Here is an 18,544-nt window from a genome sequence, read left to right as displayed (position 1 = left end):
TTTAAACGATTTAAACCTTCAAACAAATCATTATTATATAATATTCTTATTCAAAAGACTTTCGACTAGAAATATATATCAGCTAGCGTTAAATCAGCTGCAGATAGTATGTTCGATTAGACATTTTATATATCATCGTTATTGTGTTGCTTTCTGTATGAATGTTAAATTTATTAAAATTATCTGTACAATCTGCCGGACAAGCCGAGTAATGTTATACACATAATGTATTATTATTATACAGTAGATTCATATTATATTGAACCTCAATATTTTTCGTTATCTCGAACTACGTTTAAATCTCCTTGAAACTACCATTACACTTAAAACACATTAGCAATAGCGTTTTGTTCTCGATAACTCGAAATAAAATTTATCGTTTTTCGTTATTATTAACGGTTTTTTCGCGCGCAAAATGTATCTGCAACTCATCTAACAACACGTGTAAAGTTTCAGAGTTCAAAAACAAATAATTCACCGCAAAAACTTGCATAAATACGACTTTTTTTTTTTCAAAAAGTGGTTTTTAGTGGACTTAAGTGTTAAATTTTTGAATATACATGATTTTATTGATATAATTATAATGTCCGACGGTCCCTTATAAACGCTAAAACGGTTTTAGCGACGGAGTACGATTGCGCGCAGTGCTAGAATAAAAAAGCACATGATTTTAACTATTCAAAGACGTACGATTGCGCGTGAAATTGGGTGCGGCGTTGCCAAATTTATAACTAAACAAAAATTAAGCTATAATATTATCATAGTTATTTTTAATATTTCAATACAAATACAAATACATTTATTCAAAAACTAAGAATGATATAATATTAAAAAAATGTTATTAATAAATATACCTAGATGTCAGTGGATGCAGTAAAATTAGTCCATGCTTCCCATGCTTATCAAATGGATCTTCAATAATTGATACTATTGGAAATTCTTTAATGATTTCTTTGTAAAAGTTTGTTAAAGCTTCAGCTGAGATTATTTATCTTTTGTCTTTATTGTTTGACTTATTTTTTAAATCCAAATCTTATAATACTTTCCATCACTACAATTTTTATTAAAGTTATTGGAATTCATATAATAAATCATATTATACATAATTAAAGTTATTATATATAAATTTAAACAAAATAAATTGCTTTACACGTAAAACTCAGAAGCAGTAATGTCCATTCCAATTTTGATTTTTCCCATATATCTATCGTTTTTAATAGCTGTTTCAATTAAACGCAAACATTCTTTACTATCAAGAATATTTGGTGCGAACCTACAATCATTACCAACTAATGTAACATTCAATACATATTTACTATTAAGCCTTGATAACGTTTTTAAGATTGTGGTATCACTCTTTAGTACCTATATCTAGTTGTTTATTTTTCTCAGCCTTCCCGGTGTATTCTTACAAGTAGTAATCTTCTCGATGGTTCTAACTACTAATTGTTGAACCTGGTTTACTGCATCATCTTTTAAATATCTCTTGCAATAAGCTTTGAAAATTTTTTAATGATTTTATAAGTCGTTAATTTTTAATAATTGATTTATAAATTCATAAATAAAAAATAAAACAGTAATTCATTGTGTAAATATGATTTTCAATTTCTTCATATTTTAATAACAAATCAAGGTATATATTATAATTGCTTAATTATAATATAAGCTTAAAACAATATATCGTCACTCACCTCATGCCAAAAAGTCTCCACCGCTTCCGTCGTAACGAATCGTCGCCCGCGCCGAAGTTTGATGCATACACGGGTTCCTCTGGGACGGGATCGTTGTCCACGTTGGTACTGCTAGCCGTTCGTCGTCGTCAACGTTCACCATCGTTCCGCACACGAACCGAAAGCTGCCGGGCGCCCGTCAAACCGTCGTATTGATCGACCGCATCGACGACCGAACTCACGACACCCGGCTGTCAGCGAGTGGCTGGAAAACGTGCCTGGGCAACATACCGCCGCGCACCGTCTGTGCTCTGATTTCTCTTTACCTGATTTCGTCGCCGTCGTCCTGCCGACGTCTTCGTTGGTGGGAGAGGGGTGGTATCTGCGGAAGTCGTCTCAACGCACGCAGCAGCACAAACGTAGAGCGGAGCGTTTAATCCGCTGCCACGCAGATGCGAAACGCCTTCTACGGGGCAACGGATCGACGCTTTCGTTTGTCACCACTACGTGCGGATCAGGCTTACCTGTCAGGACGATCACCTCCTCGCTCAATTTCTCTATCACCATCGGACAGTCCACGTCATCGCTTACTAGAAATATATCGCTTAGTAGAATATTTTTAATTGACGACTTCGATTTGTACTGTACTTTTAGGTGTTTTATTTTTTAATTATAATATTTCACTTCTTTCGATTGAACTATAGGTATTCGATATTATACGATGCGCCTTTACTTGAAGCTTTTATACATCGCAAAATAACAGGGGTCACCAATTAATATTTTTGAACTAAAATGATATTCTGTTGCGGAATTCACGCATATTATTCCCGTTTTATTTATCAAAACCATAAGATGAATTTAATTTTCACACATCTTTGTCAAAGTTGTAGAACGGTATACTTAGAGGTTGTTTACGAATTATTCGTAAAAATAAAATATCTTTTACAAAAATATCGCTTTATCGATTTATCATTATTTTGGTTAACACAACGAATTTACCGTGGTCCGTGAGGATGGCTGGAAAGTCTAAATGAAAGTACAACAGGAAAAAAATTATAAGAATTTCTTATAGAATTTAATTTGAAACATCACTAATGGCTTTATAAAAGTGAAAACTTTGTGATGAGGCATGAAGATAATACCTATATAATATTTAAATTTATTCCATCATAATAATTGTGCAATGTCATACAATGCAGTTTAGAACTTATCACTTTAATTTGTTTGTTAATTTATAATGAATATTAATATTGTTGTTTATTTAAAATTAATATGTTAACATGAACACTTCAAAGTCATATAGGAGTTGTATTTCAAAAGTCAATGATGCGTGAATGAGCTATTACCTATACATATATTAAATCAATTATTATATTATAGTAATTAATCCAGATGTATGATTGATTAAATATAGATAAATCATTGTTTAAAGTGATAACATAATATGTTGAAAATAATACAAATAATAATATCCAATTGTTTTAAGAATAATATAATATAGTTTATTTGATAAAATATATTGTGCCCGTGTGATAGTGTATATTAAAAGTCATGTTAGTTACGTATTGTATACAGATTAATCAATTGGTGATTTTAACATTGTTTATATAACTACAAAATAATTTACTTTTCAATTCCTGTTTTATTTAAATATTGCACATACTTATATAAAAGAAACATATAATAAAATTACAACATTTACCTTTTTATTATTATATAAATATATATATAATATGTATGTTTTTAAAATAATGGACTTGCATACATTAAGCTTATTTCCATTCATTCAGCACTATTTTTTATTACTAATAAAGAATCTATTACATTAATTTCATTGTAACTTGTATCTGATCAATTTATGCAACTTTCAAAATCAGTATTATTATTTTTAATAATTGTGTTGTAATGCTACTTATGTTATGTAATATGTTTTTTGGATTTTAAAATTATTGCTTCAGAATTAACAATTACTAGTTTATCGTTTCATAGTTTAATAATATTTTAAATAACATTTAACAAAATTTATTTTAAGAAACTTTTGTAAAAAAAATTAAAGTCAGGTTCTATTACTGGATAGGTTCACTATCTCCGTGTACTAATACAATCATATCAGTGTTGTTTATTCATATCTTAGGTATGTATCTGGATAGTTAATTATGCCTTGAAGCATAACTACATTTTAAATATTTTTTTAATAATAATAATACAAATGTCTAAGTTTTGGTAGATATGTAAAAACAAATAAATGTTATGAATAATTCCATTTTAAAAAAAAGCTTTAATAGTAGGTACCAGTATTATCTTAATCCATTTTAAATTAAAAAGTTTTCGTATCTAATCTAATTATTTACTTTACCTCTTCTTTGATTGAAACCTGTAAAACAGTAGAATAAACAAATCACGTGCAAAATTAATCATTTAACTTACTTATTGGTCACGATAAATCGATAATAATTAACCAACTTAAATATTATTTCAATTTTAAATTTAAAAATTTTTTCTTATAGTTTCACTTAAAAGTTAAAATCCAAGATTATTAACGTTTTATTTATTAATTGATAATCAACCAGAAATCATTTTTAAAAGTTGAAGATTGATCCTTTTTTCTCCTTAAATAAATGTCTCTGGACACAAAATTCAAGAAGCGCCTAACTATAGAACTAATACATTTATCACTCCAATAGCGTAACGTACAACATATTATCTTTTATAGTAAAGTTGGTGTATAGATAATTTACTGTTCACACAAATACACTAAGTATCTTCAAACTGTACCTTTTTATAATAACATATTTATCCAATTACATTTTTTATCTATTATTTATAAAATAGATTTGTTACAATTATAATCACGTTTGTACATTTAGAATACATATTAATACATGATGACTTTTAAATTATACATGTATCTTTAATTGTAGTTGTTTAAATATTATGTATTTTTTTGATTAAATGGTTAAACTTGAGAAAATACTATAAAAGAAATTAAATGTCCTTCAATGCTAGTAATTCAGAAAGGCTAATCGAAGCTTTCGACAATAAACTTATAAGTATTAATAGATATACTATAATTGTAGTTTTTAAAAAAAATTCTATTATGAGTTCATCAAATCGTATTATTTTAAGGATTTTTTCTTGTTTTTTAAAGCATTTAAATTCGTTTCATGATAATTACTATTTATTCAAACTAAACATTTTATATTCTAGTAAATAAATTTATTTTAATCAAAAACTGTAACAATGTAGATCACTATTCATTATTAGCTAAACATATATTAATATAATTATACAACTTATATATCTCTATTAGGAGGCCTTTTTACTCTATTATTTAATATTGTCATGTTATTATTTATCACTATTTTATCAATATTAAATTTATTATTCAGCTCTAAATCAGGTGTTCTAATAAATAATTATAATAAAAAAGAAAAAACGTTTTAAATGTAAAACTATTCTAAGCGAGGACTTTCTATTAAACTACATAAACATATAAAACATGTTGTAAGTATACATTTTTTTATATTTTTTAATGAGCAAATTAATAACTTATTAAGAAATTATTAATTCCATTTTGAATGATTTTGACCCATTTATCAATTTTTTCTATTAAAAAACACTAAAAAAGCACGCAAATATAAAGAACTCAAAAAGAATAATTACAATTATTTGAAAATTATACCATTTATATAAAATGATAATATACATATTTAGTAAAATTTTTAATTTAACGGCTATTTGTTTTTAAATTTTAAGAAAATAAAAAATCTATTTTTTTGAAAACTGGTTAGCGTAAATGATTATGAACATTATGATTTTAGAAGAATATTGTAGCCTATAGTTAATAAAATCCAAATGATACAAATCACATGCAAACATTTGTAATTTAATAAAGACACAAAAACGTAACCAATGATTCAGTAAATGAGTAAAATATGAAGTTTCAAATTAACATGAAATAAAAATAAAAGCATTAATAAAATACATAATAATTAGTAAATAAAATATGTGTAAATTCAATGCTTTAAATAATAGATACATACAACATTTCTAGCAATATTAAACTTGACCCGCTTTTGTTATACTTTATACGAGTAAAACGTCATTATTTCCCGTTTCTTGATATAACGAATTATTTAATTGGTATTTAATAAAAAAAATGTATGTAAGGTACTAAGATAAAAATAACAGTGTTGTGTAATTTTCCTCACCACCTTTATTATTAAATGGCGTACAATATAACATCGTCCGTATTGTTTAATAACTTTATGAGGTACTACACGAGGCGCGTTTTTTTTATTGTGGTGTCCCCAGTAGGCCTAATCCACATGTAAGCGAGAACTCGCGAACGCCGATCGTCAGTATAATAATTGTTATAAATAGCTAGAATAACTGCAATTTCTCGCGATAAAATACGTCTTACACCAATATAATTAATAAATATAAAAAATAAATATCGAATTGTACATTTTTAATAATGTGTTATTTGGTTTAAATTTATAATTATAGTTTTGTTGTAGCACGGTATTCGCCCATTTCCAGCTTACTAGTGTTGAATTTAAATGCGTGCCTTATATAAAGTGTTTAATGAGGCTGCATATGATGAGAAATTATTAGTCACATCGTAATTTCAGTTCAGTTTCATTATGATATAATACTAACATTCATTTTAAATCATCAATAACCAAAGGTGTAGGATTATAAATAGTTAAAATATTTCAATGCATACATCGCAAGTATTTGTGCAAGTAAAATACAATTTTTAGAAAAAAATTGTTATCTGAAATAAAAGTAAGCAAGTTACATAAAATATAATACCCATCCTCCGGTTACTATTATTTAAATTCAACACTTTTCTAATTCTAGAATTATACTCAATATTATAAAATAAAAGATATACAATATACTACCTTCTACCTATATAAATCAATAATAAATATGATTGTCTACGTCCAATGATATAATAATATTTTATTGTAAATATTTAGATTAGATAGTCAGCTATTTGAGCTGAACTATTAAAATTACAACACTTTATAGACTAATTTTCTAATTTTAAATTTATAATAATACAACTAAAATAAATAAATATTACTCACAAAATTATGTATAAATGTTTTTTGGATCGCAAACTGGTCAGCTAATCCGTGTGATCCTATTTTAGACCTCCTATATTCCTATATATAATATTTAAAAAGAACTGACTAACAAGATAATAGACAATATATTATTATAATTTATAATAGTCATTTTACAGATATGTAGGTAATAATTGGGTACAACGTACAACGTACGCCTTATAAAAAATACAATAAATCTCTTGGTGTTTTGCTAATATCATATGAATGCATTATAAAAATTAAAAATATACACAACAAAATAAACTATGTAGGTACTAATAATTTAGTTCAATAAAGAAACCTAAAAAAAAAAATACGATATTTGCTATTTTACAAGCTTCGAAAACGGGTAATGTGTATAATAAAATGTGTAGCGCCGGCCGGGGCAATAGTCAATGTGTTGAATAAGTGGATAAGAGGTGTGCGTGAGCGATGACGCATACGAGAAAACTAAATAAAAGTTGTTATAATATAATAAGGTCAGTAAATGGTCCATAAATATATTAAATAATTGTAAAGTAATAAAATACTTATCTATGGTATACTAAATCATTACAACTACAATACATAATAAAATAATTTAATAAGTCTATGTCCTAAGTCCTTATACCTATACATATACATATATACAAAATACCTAGTTTAGCTTAGCTGTTAGCAGTATTGACCAAGACTCAAGGCCGGATTGGACTAATTCGGTTCACCAAGTTTCCGAGTCTTAATATCAACAACTTATACAACCATGCACTATGGTCTGTGCGAGTCCATCATTTTTAGTCTCCAATTCTTCAAATTTTAACGCTTAATTTATTTTCAGTCAGCGGCTCCTCGTGACTTGAAATGCCCCAATACTGTAGCGGCTCATCGAGTTTACTTGGTTACTCGTCGAGTCAATCTGACCCTACCAAGACTTATATAAAAGTAAAATAAACATTCTTAGTTCTTACCATAACATGGACTCGCAATTATTTTTCTACAGTGTACGGTCAACTATAATGTAACATTGAGATAGGTATATAAAACTATTCTGGATCTGTGTTTTGAAGAATATTACTTAAGAAAATAAAAACTGATGTATATTAGTGAACGAAACCAAAAAAATAAAAACAATAGTAATAAATAAAAAGGTTTATTAGTTTAGTAGTTAAAATTAATAACAAACATTATTTAGCCGGCATATTATTTTTTTAGCATTTATTTTATTATAAACTATAATACTAAATTTGAATAAATAGTTTATGTTTTATATTATATCTATAGCGAACATACGATTATAATATAATTATAATTTTTTTTAAATGTGTACGAATAATAAATTTAAAATGTTAAGAAACGTACACGCATCATTTATCACAATATGTCTTATAAGCACCTGGTACCAAACTCGGTGTAGAAAAACTGTCCGAACCATCACTGATTTCAAACACGATGTGACCTATATACGATGGATGTAAAAATACGCTGTCGCGGGAGGAACAGAATTCAGACAGGTAATTGGTATACATCGACGAGACAGGTCACCGAGCATATATATCCGTACTGGACAGCGGCGCGTAAAACAGTGCAATCGTAGTCGCTGCAGTTCCAATCGCTGGTTGTATTCCGGATGGTCTCGTATTTCCGGCGCGAATGTATTTGGTTTCCGCTCTGAAGCCGGCTGCTCGACTACGGAGAAGAGGATAATCTTTACGCGTCGAACGTGGACGACGACGGAACGTAACGCAGCCGTTACGATGAGAACTCTGAAGAAGCTTCCTTGACAGTTGTCGTACTGTTTTCGCAGTTTTCGAATTCGCTGAGCTCGATTTGAGTTTGTTCGTGAATATTTGCGATAATTTCCGTTGAAGCTCACTTTGTATATGTCATCCAACCACGTGATTGCCGCCGTCTGTCCTCGATAGACATAGTCGTCACTCGTCAGTAGACAATGTGACAGTAAACGCTCGAGCCCATCGCCGTCACCACCCGTCGTTCATGTCCAATACTGTGCCTAGACTAGACAGCGGCAATTTCGTGTGTTATAGTACAAAATAATTTTAGAATATAATAAATAATAATCATAATAATTAATAGTTTTAATTAAACTGTCATGAAAATTTTTTCTATAGCGTATTATAGATTTTTTTATGATTATTTAAGTACCCTGTAAGATTTTTTTACATATTTTTAATATATTCAATATTTAACATACAGTCCACAAATCGAATTGGTTACTGTATACATTACCCAGACAATGTTAACTTATTCCAACATTGAGCTTGAAAATCGGGCATTGTGCACTTCTTACTTTGCCCGTAACATATATTATACGTAAATAATTGCGTATAATTTTGTAGCTATGCCCTCCTAAATATTTTTTATTCAAACTTAACAGTGATTTATATTTTGAATCAGTTATTACAGTTAAAAAAGTGAAAAATATAAGTTACTAAAATTACTGAATACAATATTGTATGTGATATAAATAATGTAACAATATTCATATTGGAATTGTTAAAACTGCTAAAACCATTTTTTTGAAAAAAACTAGTATGCAAGTTTTCGCGGTGAAGGATTTATTTTTCGACTCTGAAACTTTACACGCATCGTAAGACGGGTTGCTGAAACAATTATCGCACAAAAAAACACGAAAAAATCGAGATTTTTATTTATATAAACGGCGGGCCACGGCCCCTGGTCTGTTTTTGCCGTTTTTCACCAAAAATACTAAATATGCGTATTTTTAAGAAGGAAGCGTACTCTTAATGGCTTTAAAAACGTTGTAGCTTGCATGAGGGACCGTCGGGCCATCTTTCTGTATCAAAAAAATTTCAAAAATCCAAATATTAAGCTCCTAAGTACGGTAAAACCATTTTTTTGAAAAAACTAGTATGCAAGTTTTCGCGGTGAAGGATTTATTTTTCGACTCTGAAACTTTACACGCATCGTAAGACGGGTTGCTGAAACAATTATCGCGCAAAAAAACACTAAAAAATCGAGATTTTTATTTATATATACGACGGGCCACGGCCCCTGTCTGATTTGCCGTTTTTCACCAAAAATACTAAATATGCGTATTTTTAAGAAGGAAGCGTACTCTTAATGGCTTTAAAAACGTTGTAGCTTGCATGAGGGACCGTCGGGCCATCTTTCTGTATCAAAAAAATTTCAAAAATCCAAATATTAAGCTCCTAAGTACGGTAAAACCATTTTTTTGAAAAAACTAGTATGCAAGTTTTCGCGGTGAAGGATTTATTTTTCGACTCTGAAACTTTACACGCATCGTAAGACGGGTTGCTGAAACAATTATCGCGCAAAAAAACACTAAAAAATCGAGATTTTTATTTATATATACGACGGGCCACGGCCCCTGTCTGATTTGCCGTTTTTCACCAAAAATACTAAATATGCGTATTTTTAAGAAGGAAGCGTACTCGTAATGCCTTTAAAAACGTTGTAGCTTGCGTGAGGGACCGTCGGGCCATATTTCTGTATCAAAAAAATTTCAAAAATCCAAATATTAAGCTCCTAAGTACGGTAAAACCATTTTTTTGAAAAAAACTAGTATGCAAGTTTTCGCGGTGAAGGATTTATTTTTCGACTCTGAAACTTTACACGCATCGTACGACAGGTCGCTGAAACAATTATCGCGCAAAAAAACACTAAAAAATCGAGATTTTTATTTATATATACGGCGGGCCACGGCCCCTGTCTATTTTTGCCGTTTTTCACCAAAAATACTAAATATGCGTATTTTTAAGAAGGAAGGGTACTCGTAATGGCTTTAAAAACGTTGTAGCTTGCATGAGGGACCGTCGGGCCATCTTTCTGTATCAAAAAAATTTCAAAAATCCAAAAATTAAGCGCCTAAGTACGGTAAAACCATTTTTTTGAAAAAAACTAGTATGCAAGTTTTCGCGGTGAAGGATTTATTTTTCGACTCTGAAACTTTACACGCATCGTAAGACAGGTTGCTGAAACAATTATCGCGCAAAAAAACACGAAAAAATCGAGATTTTTATTTATATAAACGGCGGGCCACGGCCCCTGGTCTGTTTTTGCCGTTTTTCACCAAAAATACTAAATATGCGTATTTTTAAGAAGGAAGCGTACTCGTAATGGCTTTAAAAACGTTGTAGCTTGCATGAGGGGCCGTCGGGCCATCTTTCTGTATCAAAAAAATTTCAAAAATCCAAAAATTAAGCGCCTAAGTACGGTAAAACCATTTTTTTGAAAAAAACTAGTATGCAAGTTTTCGCGGTGAAGGATTTATTTTTCGACTCTGAAACTTTACACGCATCGTAAGACAGGTTGCTGAAACAATTATCGCGCAAAAAAACACGAAAAAATCGAGATTTTTATTTATATAAACGGCGGGCCACGGCCCCTGGTCTGTTTTTGCCGTTTTTCACCAAAAATACTAAATATGCGTATTTTTAAGAAGGAAGCGTACTCGTAATGCCTTTAAAAACGTTGTAGCTTGCATGAGGGACCGTCGGGCCATCTTTCTGTATCAAAAAAATTTCAAAATTCCCAATATTAAGCGCCTAAGTACGGTAAAACCATTTTTTTGAAAAAAACTAGTATGCAAGTTTTCGCGGTGAAGGATTTATTTTTCGACTCTGCAACTTTACACGCATCGTACGACGGGTCGCTGAAACAATTATCGCGCAAAAAAACACTAAAAAATCGAGATTTTTATTTATATATAAGACGGGCCACGGCCCCTGTCTGTTTTTGCCGTTTTTCACCAAAAATACTAAATATGCGTATTTTTAAGAAGGAAGCGTACTCGTAATACCTTTAAAAACGTTGTAGCTTGCATGAGGGACCGTCGGGCCATCTTTCTGTATCAAAAAAATTTCAAAAATCCAAATATTAAGCTCCTAAGTACAGTAAAACCATTTTTTTGAAAAAACTAGTATGCAAGTTTTCGCGGTGAAGGATTTATTTTTCGACTCTGAAACTTTACACGCATCGTAAGACGGGTTGCTGAAACAATTATCGCGCAAAAAAACACTAAAAAATCGAGATTTTTATTTATATATACGACGGGCCACGGCCCCTGTCTGATTTGCCGTTTTTCACCAAAAATACTAAATATGCGTATTTTTAAGAAGGAAGCGTACTCGTAATGCCTTTAAAAACGTTGTAGCTTGCGTGAGGGACCGTCGGGCCATATTTCTGTATCAAAAAAATTTCAAAAATCCAAATATTAAGCTCCTAAGTACGGTAAAACCATTTTTTTGAAAAAAACTAGTATGCAAGTTTTCGCGGTGAAGGATTTATTTTTCGACTCTGAAACTTTACACGCATCGTACGACAGGTCGCTGAAACAATTATCGCGCAAAAAAACACTAAAAAATCGAGATTTTTATTTATATATACGGCGGGCCACGGCCCCTGTCTATTTTTGCCGTTTTTCACCAAAAATACTAAATATGCGTATTTTTAAGAAGGAAGCGTACTCGTAATACCTTTAAAAACGTTGTAGCTTGCATGAGGGACCGTCGGGCCATCTTTCTGTATCAAAAAAATTTCAAAAATCCAAATATTAAGCTCCTAAGTACGGTAAAACCATTTTTTTGAAAAAACTAGTATGCAAGTTTTCGCGGTGAAGGATTTATTTTTCGACTCTGAAACTTTACACGCATCGTAAGACGGGTTGCTGAAACAATTATCGCGCAAAAAAACACTAAAAAATCGAGATTTTTATTTATATATACGACGGGCCACGGCCCCTGTCTGATTTGCCGTTTTTCACCAAAAATACTAAATATGCGTATTTTTAAGAAGGAAGCGTACTCGTAATGCCTTTAAAAACGTTGTAGCTTGCGTGAGGGACCGTCGGGCCATATTTCTGTATCAAAAAAATTTCAAAAATCCAAATATTAAGCTCCTAAGTACGGTAAAACCATTTTTTTGAAAAAAACTAGTATGCAAGTTTTCGCGGTGAAGGATTTATTTTTCGACTCTGAAACTTTACACGCATCGTACGACAGGTCGCTGAAACAATTATCGCGCAAAAAAACACTAAAAAATCGAGATTTTTATTTATATATACGGCGGGCCACGGCCCCTGTCTATTTTTGCCGTTTTTCACCAAAAATACTAAATATGCGTATTTTTAAGAAGGAAGGGTACTCGTAATGGCTTTAAAAACGTTGTAGCTTGCATGAGGGACCGTCGGGCCATCTTTCTGTATCAAAAAAATTTCAAAAATCCAAAAATTAAGCGCCTAAGTACGGTAAAACCATTTTTTTGAAAAAAACTAGTATGCAAGTTTTCGCGGTGAAGGATTTATTTTTCGACTCTGAAACTTTACACGCATCGTAAGACAGGTTGCTGAAACAATTATCGCGCAAAAAAACACGAAAAAATCGAGATTTTTATTTATATAAACGGCGGGCCACGGCCCCTGGTCTGTTTTTGCCGTTTTTCACCAAAAATACTAAATATGCGTATTTTTAAGAAGGAAGCGTACTCGTAATGGCTTTAAAAACGTTGTAGCTTGCATGAGGGGCCGTCGGGCCATCTTTCTGTATCAAAAAAATTTCAAAAATCCAAAAATTAAGCGCCTAAGTACGGTAAAACCATTTTTTTGAAAAAAACTAGTATGCAAGTTTTCGCGGTGAAGGATTTATTTTTCGACTCTGAAACTTTACACGCATCGTAAGACAGGTTGCTGAAACAATTATCGCGCAAAAAAACACGAAAAAATCGAGATTTTTATTTATATAAACGGCGGGCCACGGCCCCTGGTCTGTTTTTGCCGTTTTTCACCAAAAATACTAAATATGCGTATTTTTAAGAAGGAAGCGTACTCGTAATGCCTTTAAAAACGTTGTAGCTTGCATGAGGGACCGTCGGGCCATCTTTCTGTATCAAAAAAATTTCAAAATTCCCAATATTAAGCGCCTAAGTACGGTAAAACCATTTTTTTGAAAAAAACTAGTATGCAAGTTTTCGAGGTGAAGGATTTATTTTTCGACTCTGCAACTTTACACGCATCGTACGACGGGTCGCTGAAACAATTATCGCGCAAAAAAACACTAAAAAATCGAGATTTTTATTTATATATAAGACGGGCCACGGCCCCTGTCTGTTTTTGCCGTTTTTCACCAAAAATACTAAATATGCGTATTTTTAAGAAGGAAGCGTACTCGTAATACCTTTAAAAACGTTGTAGCTTGCATGAGGGACCGTCGGGCCATCTTTCTGTATCAAAAAAATTTCAAAATTCCCAATATTAAGCGCCTAAGTACGGTAAAACCATTTTTTTGAAAAAAACTAGTATGCAAGTTTTCGCGGTGAAGGATTTATTTTTCGACTTTGAAACTTTACACGCATCGTAAGACGGGTTGCTAAAACGATTATCGCGCAAAAAAACACGAAAAAATCAAGATTTTTTTTTATATATACGACGGGCCACGGCCCCTGGTCTGTTTTTGCCGTTTTTCACCAAAAATACTAAATATGCGTATTTTTAAGAAGGAAGCGTACTCGTAATGCCTTTAAAAACGTTGTAGCTTGCATGAGGGACCGTCGGGCCATCTTTCTGTATCAAAAAATTTTCAAAAATCCAAATATTAAGCTCCTAAGTACGGTAAAACCATTTTTTTGAAAAAAACTAGTATGCAAGTTTTCGCGGTGAAGGATTTATTTTTCGACTTTGAAACTTTACACGCATCGTAAGACGGGTTGCTGAAACAATTATCGCGCAAAAAAACACGAAAAAATCGAGATTTTTATTTATATATACGACGGGCCACGGCCCCTGTCTGTTTTTGCCGATTTTCACCAAAAATACTAAATATGCGTATTTTTAAGAAGGAAGCGTACTCGTAATACCTTTAAAAACGTTGTAGCTTGCATGAGAGACCGTCGGGCCATCTTTCTGTATCAAAAAAATTTCAAAATTCCCAATATTAAGCGCCTAAGTACGGTAAAACCATTTTTTTGAAAAAAACTAGTATGCAAGTTTTCGCGGTGAAGGATTTATTTTTCGACTCTGAAACTTTACACGCATCGTACGACGGGTCACTGAAACAATTATCGCGCAAAAAAACACGAAAAAATCGAGATTTTTATTTATATATACGGCGGGCCACGGCCCCTGGTCTGTTTTTGCCGTTTTTCACCAAAAATACTAAATATGCGTATTTTTAAGAAGGAAGCGGACTCGTAATGCCTTTAAAAACGTTGTAGCTTGCATGAGGGACCGTCGGGCCATCTTTCTGTATCAAAAAAATTTCAAAATTCCCAATATTAAGCGCCTAAGTACGGTAAAACCATTTTTTTTAAAAAAACTAGTATGCAAGTTTTCGCGGTGAAGGATTTATTTTTCGACTTTGAAACTTTACACGCATCGTAAGACGGGTTGCTAAAACGATTATCGCGCAAAAAAACACGAAAAAATCAAGATTTTTTTTTATATATACGACGGGCCACGGCCCCTGGTCTGTTTTTGCCGTTTTTCACCAAAAATACTAAATATGCGTATTTTTAAGAAGGAAGCGTACTCGTAATGCCTTTAAAAACGTTGTAGCTTGCATGAGGGACCGTCGGGCCATCTTTCTGTATCAAAAAATTTTCAAAAATCCAAATATTAAGCTCCTAAGTACGGTAAAACCATTTTTTTGAAAAAAACTAGTATGCAAGTTTTCGCGGTGAAGGATTTATTTTTCGACTTTGAAACTTTACACGCATCGTAAGACGGGTTGCTGAAACAATTATCGCGCAAAAAAACACGAAAAAATCGAGATTTTTATTTATATATACGGCGGGCCACGGCCCCTGGTCTGTTTTTGCCGTTTTTCACCAAAAATACTAAATATGCGTATTTTTAAGAAGGAAGCGTACTCGTAATGGCTTTATAAACGTTGTAGCTTGAATGAGGGACCGTCGGGCCATCTTTCTGTATCAAAAAAATTTCAAAAATCCAAATATTAAGCTCCTAAGTACGGTAAAACCATTTTTTTGAAAAAAACTAGTATGCAAGTTTTCGCGGTGAAGGATTTATTTTTCGACTCTGCAACTTTACACGCATCGTACGACGGGTCGCTGAAACAATTATCGCGCAAAAAAACACTAAAAAATCGAGATTTTTATTTATATATACGACGGGCCACGGCCCCTGGTCTGTTTTTGCCGTTTTTCACCAAAAATACTAAATATGCGTATTTTTAAGAAGGAAGCGTACTCGTAATACCTTTAAAAACGTTGTAGCTTGCATGAGGGACCGTCGGGCCATCTTTCTATATCAAAAAAATTTCAAAATTCCTAATATTAAGCGCCTAAGTACGGTAAAACCATTTTTTTGAAAAAAACTAGTATGCAAGTTTTCGCGGTGAAGGATTTATTTTTCGACTTTGAAACTTTACACGCATCGTAAGACGGGTTGCTAAAACGATTATCGCGCAAAAAAAGACGAAAAAATCAAGATTTTTTTTTATATTTACGACGGGCCACGGCCCCTGGTCTGTTTTTGCCGTTTTTCACCAAAAATACTAAATATGCGTATTTTTAAGAAGGAAGCGTACTCGTAATGGCTTTATAAACGTTGTAGCTTGAATGAGGGACCGTCGGGCCATCTTTCTGTATCAAAAAAATTTCAAAAATCCAAATATTAAGCTCCTAAGTACGGTAAAACCATTTTTTTGAAAAAAACTAGTATGCAAGTTTTCGCGGTGAAGGATTTATTTTTCGACTCTGCAACTTTACACGCATCGTACGACGGGTCGCTGAAACAATTATCGCGTAAAAAAACACTAAAAAATCGAGATTTTTATTTATATATACGACGGGCCACGGCCCCTGTCTGTTTTTGTCGTTTTTCACCAAAAATACTAAATATGCGTATTTTTAAGAAGGAAGCGTACTCGTAATGGCTTTATAAACGTTGTAGCTTGAATGAGGGACCGTCGGGCCATCTTTCTGTATCAAAAAAATTTCAAAAATCCAAATATTAAGCTCCTAAGTACGGTAAAACCATTTTTTTGAAAAAAACTAGTATGCAAGTTTTCGCGGTGAAGGATTTATTTTTCGACTCTGAAACTTTACACGCATCGTAAGACGGGTTGCTGAAACAATTATCGCGCAAAAAAACACTAAAAAATCGAGATTTTTATTTATAAAACGGCGGGCCACGGCCCCTGTCTATTTTTGCCGTTTTTACCAAAAATTCTAAATATGCGTATTTATAAGAAGGAAGAGTACTCGTAATGGCTTTAAAAACGTTGTAGCTTGCATGAGGGACCGTCGGGCCATCTTTCTGTATCAAAAAAATTTCAAAAATCCAAATATTAAGCTCCTAAGTACGGTAAAACCATTTTTTTGAAAAAAACTAGTATGCAAGTTTTCGCGGTGAAGGATTTATTTTTCGACTTTGAAACTTTACACGCATCGTAAGACGGGTTGCTAAAACGATTATCGCGCAAAAAAACACGAAAAAATCGAGATTTTTTTTTTATATATACGGCGGGCCACGGCCCCTGGTCTGTTTTTGCCGTTTTTCACCAAAAATACTAAATATGCGTATTTTTAAGAAGGAAGCGTCGTACTCGTATTACCTTTAAAAACGTTGTAGCTTGCATGAGGGACCGTCGGGCCATCTTTCTGTATCAAAAAATTTCAAAATTCCCAATATTAAGCGCCTAAGTACGGTAAAACCATTTTTTTGAAAAAAACTAGTATGCAAGTTTTCGCGGTGAAGGATTTATTTTTCGACTTTGAAACTTTACACGCATCGTAAGACGGGTTGCTAAAACGATTATCGCGCAAAAAAAGACGAAAAAATCAAGATTTTTTTTTATATTTACGACGGGCCACGGCCCCTGGTCTGTTTTTGCCGTTTTTTCACCAAAATACTAAATATGCGTATTTTTAAGAAGGAAGCGTACTCGCAATACCTTTAAAAACGTTGTAGCTTGCATGAGGGACCGTCGGGCCATCTTTCTATATCAAAAAAATTTCAAAATTCCTAATATTAAGCGCCTAAGTACGGTAAAACCATTTTTTTGAAAAAAACTAGTATGCAAGTTTTCGCGGTGAAGGATTTATTTTTCGACTTTGAAACTTTACACGCATCGTAAGACGGGTTGCTAAAACGATTATCGCGCAAAAAAAGACGAAAAAATCAAGATTTTTTTTTATATTTACGACGGGCCACGGCCCCTGGTCTGTTTTTGCCGTTTTTCACCAAAAATACTAAATATGCGTATTTTTAAGAAGGAAGCGTACTCGTAATGGCTTTATAAACGTTGTAGCTTGAATGAGGGACCGTCGGGCCATCTTTCTGTATCAAAAAAATTTCAAAAATCCAAATATTAAGCTCCTAAGTACTGTAAAACCATTTTTTTGAAAAAAACTAGTATGCAAGTTTTCGCGGTGAAGGATTTATTTTTCGACTTTGAAACTTTACACGCATCGTAAGACGGGTTGCTAAAACGATTATCGCGCAAAAAAACACGAAAAAATCGAGATTTTTTTTTATATATACGGCGGGCCACGGCCCCTGGTCTGTTTTTGCCGTTTTTCACCAAAAATACTAAATATGCGTATTTTTAAGAAGGAAGCGTACTCGTATTACCTTTAAAAACGTTGTAGCTTGCATGAGGGACCGTCGGGCCATCTTTCTGTATCAAAAAAAATTTCAAAATTCCCAATATTAAGCGCCTAAGTACGGTAAAACCATTTTTTTGAAAAAAACTAGTATGCAAGTTTTCGCGGTGAAGGATTTATTTTTCGACTTTGAAACTTTACACGCATCGTAAG

The sequence above is a fragment of the Rhopalosiphum padi genome, chromosome 1, assembly GCF_020882245.1.
Source record: "Rhopalosiphum padi isolate XX-2018 chromosome 1, ASM2088224v1, whole genome shotgun sequence".
Classification (NCBI taxonomy): Eukaryota; Metazoa; Arthropoda; class Insecta; order Hemiptera; family Aphididae; genus Rhopalosiphum; species Rhopalosiphum padi.
Note: the sequence above shows the minus strand (reverse complement) of the source record.